The sequence below is a fragment of the Phalangium opilio genome, unplaced genomic scaffold, assembly GCF_054372755.1.
Source record: "Phalangium opilio isolate 3A_F unplaced genomic scaffold, DU_Popi_V2 ptg000031l_1, whole genome shotgun sequence".
In the NCBI taxonomy this organism is placed as follows: Eukaryota; Metazoa; Arthropoda; class Arachnida; order Opiliones; family Phalangiidae; genus Phalangium; species Phalangium opilio.
In genome coordinates, this window is record NW_028324158.1 from 11958024 (window position 1) to 11961269 (window position 3246).

Genomic DNA, 3246 nt, shown 5'->3' on the forward strand with positions numbered 1-3246 from the left:
AATATCAGGAAACGATAGTTTTATTTTTATTTTATTTTTTTTTGGCCCCAAAAAAACAAACTAACAATTATTGTCTTTCTAACTTTACTAAATAGTTTGGTGTCCCTTTAACCCATAGCTAAAAATAACCTAGGACCACAACTGCAACTGCATCCCGAAAACAATACGTAAATCAACTTTTTGACATACTGGTACATAAACCATAACCATTAAAAATAATATTTATTTACAAAAATATAAGAAAAAAGTTCCCCCGCCCGTGAAATATTGCAACACGACAAATGGAAATGGCAATTCCAATTGCAGTTTTGCTGATGTCCGTTCCAGAATATCTGTAAATTGATTTCAGCCTAGCACGCAACCCCGTTATAGTCTATTTATTCATTTTAAACTAATACCTACAAAGCTACATCGGTGAATTCCTTACCAGGTATCCCTAACGTCTCAAATATTACTTTTAAAATTGAACGCCTTTAACGTGTAGTTGCTTCCCCCAATACATGTGTAGTTCCGAATCTATCTGAAGCCATATTCTTTACGACAAAATAACGGCTAGAAAAGATAAAAGTATAGGCATATGTATCGCAGCTAGGCCTTGGCCGTTGCATTCACTAGGCCTTTGCTCGCTTGCCGCAGGTAGTAACGACTCAATAAGAAATGTACGTGCCCCAAAACTTCCCCAAAAAGATATTGGGCGCTCGATTCCGCGCATCCTTCGACTCTATACATATCTTATGTTACATTTTTTTTCTAAAGGCTGCTGAAAATACACTAATAGAAAAACATCGACGTTACTAAAGTTCTTTTTATATCCCAAACGTATATTTTGGGATATATGACCTTTGCGAACTCCTTTCTAGTAAGGAAAGATGTTTATATACACAGGAAACTAAATTTTTCTTTTAGCGTTGTAAAGTTGTTGTTATTTTCATGCAGTTTTAATTGTATGCAAATAACCAGTGCCGGATCAACACCCTCGGGGGCCCAATGCGATGTGACAGCTGAGAGCTTTAGGATAACCATCGTGGGCCCCTAGATACGAGCCTAATGGATAATCCGGCACTGCAAATAACCACTAAATTTAAATCTGATGACTTGGAATTTAATGAAAATACGAAATTTCTGGTAAATTCCAACGAGATTTACTTATAGCTTGTTAGTTATTCAAATAGAGCTGAGATTGGTCCATAATCCCTAGCGTCATATTTAAAACTACTAGAACTTTTGTTAGTAATTCATATTCAATAATTTAAACTGCACCAGCGAGTAAATAAATAAATATCAAATTGTAAAATGTAATTTACGAAGGTACGACAAAACTAACCGCGAAGACATTAAGATGTTGTTTACTTTTAAAATGCAACTCAACCCAAACTGTTGCTTTATTTAGGAATAATGTTTAAGACATCCGGGATACCGGGAACCTAGTGATTGTTAGGTCGACGACACAAACATATAATAAAAAAACCTTAACCAAAATAAAAGAAGTGTAAAAAAAAAAAACCCCCAACCCTTTTCCTAAAGTTAGGGGCGAGAAAAACCTCAACAGGTTGATGGGCGATCCGGTGGGAGGATGCTGGATTTAGCTGCTGGGCCATACACCTAACACCCTTTCCCCTCCTCCCGACCTCGTCTTTCTCTTCCGGAGGATACGGGAGAGCTTTAGATCTCTCCGCTCCTTTTCCGATATAAGCTATTGCCAAAGGAATTCTCCAACAAATTCGCTTTAACAGGCTTCAATCGATCCGGAACAGTCTTTACCATCTGGATCGCGTACAGAAATCGTTGGGAAGGATCGGGGTGTGTATAGTAGCTGTCTCTCTTTTCAAGATTGTCGCGTTGGATGTGAGGTGATCTATACGTTGTACGCGTTAAAGACGGGAATGAAGTCGCCCCGAGAGACCCCGATTAATGTTTCCCAATACCTATTAAAGGTCCTTTGATTACCAATAATAATAAAGTTTTCGGTGACTCGACCGGAACGAATTTTGCAAGGGCGGACCTATAAGGGCTAGTCCGAAAAGGTTTATTGCTTAATTTAACGCAAATATGTCGTAACTAACGTTATTGTTAGATACTAGACTAAATTACATTGGCATACCTATAGAGTTGCCCGGAAATCAGTCGATTAAAACCTTTTAATGCCCAGTTTAAGATGTTTACCTGATAGACACTTATATTTCATCTAGTTTAAGAACTAACCTAGCACGTGCTAAGCCTAATTTGAAACTGGCATGGGTCACGTGCATGGGTGGTTTGTCTCGCGCCAAACCTTTCAAGATGCCACGTCTTAAAGCACGAGACGTTTTCATACTTTCGTCTTCTTGTTATTTACATTCCTGTTATTGCATTTGTGAGGTGTTAACGAACTTACATTATAACGTGAGAGATAAACCCCGGATGTCTTAGCTGCTTATGAACAGTTAAGTTCAAGGTTTCTCAAGATTAAGAAAGATACAATAGTTTCCCTCTGAATTGTACCTCCTTTATATTTGGATGCATTAAAAGCGGGAGATACGTGGGGTTGAATAAAGCCAAACATAAAGGGGATTTTGCAGAAAGGGTCGACAAGAGTAATATTGAGTGCATAGATGCTTGGGAAGCGCGGGTGGTGGTTGTAAGGCGACCGGCCGGCCGCCCAGCCGGCTTTAAGATAGTACAAAGTCCTCCATATTCCTCTCGACCGTAATAATGACTTTCGGCAATTAGTAGAATTTATCATAAACGGCTCGTAGGGGATCGTAACTTTCCCAGTCTGGCAAATATAGTTTCTATATACGCCCTGGTCGGATCGGAATAAATGAGACCTAGTGGGCTATTTAAAATACTTGACGCTCGCTGAACACCCCCCTAAGTTATAGCTTGACGCAAAACAAAGGTGTTGGCAATGCCTTATGACACCTTTCCGGAAGTTAGTAATTTGAAGTTGTTTATGTGTCTAAGTGAAGATTTTTTTTTTTTCGAATACAGATAACATTTTGGAATATTGCTTTTTTGGGGGAACTGAAATAGGGATGGTAGGTTCAAAGGTCACGACATAGTGGAGAGTAGTCATTTTATCTCTCGGAACATTTATAAGTTCAGCTAGCTAATTGGACCAAGTCATCTTGCGACTTATTGCCACTTATCTAACATCTTTGTTTGAACGAGAGAGATAAAAAATTACAAAATCGGGTTATGAACTTCTGATATGATATTAGTCCTAAATTTACCTCCCAAAAAACCCTAAATCTTAACTATGTTTAC

General features: G+C 38.4%; 1 long non-coding RNA gene across 1 annotated transcript; it reads left to right on the plus strand.

Annotated features, from left to right (window-relative positions):
- The first annotated feature begins 476 nt into the window (after positions 1-476).
- On the plus strand, positions 477-1006 carry LOC149690649 (uncharacterized). Its single transcript, XR_016383893.1, has 3 exons — positions 477-659; positions 757-859; positions 937-1006. It is a non-coding gene; the product is annotated as an uncharacterized LOC149690649 (long non-coding RNA).
- The last annotated feature ends 2240 nt before the right edge of the window (positions 1007-3246 follow it).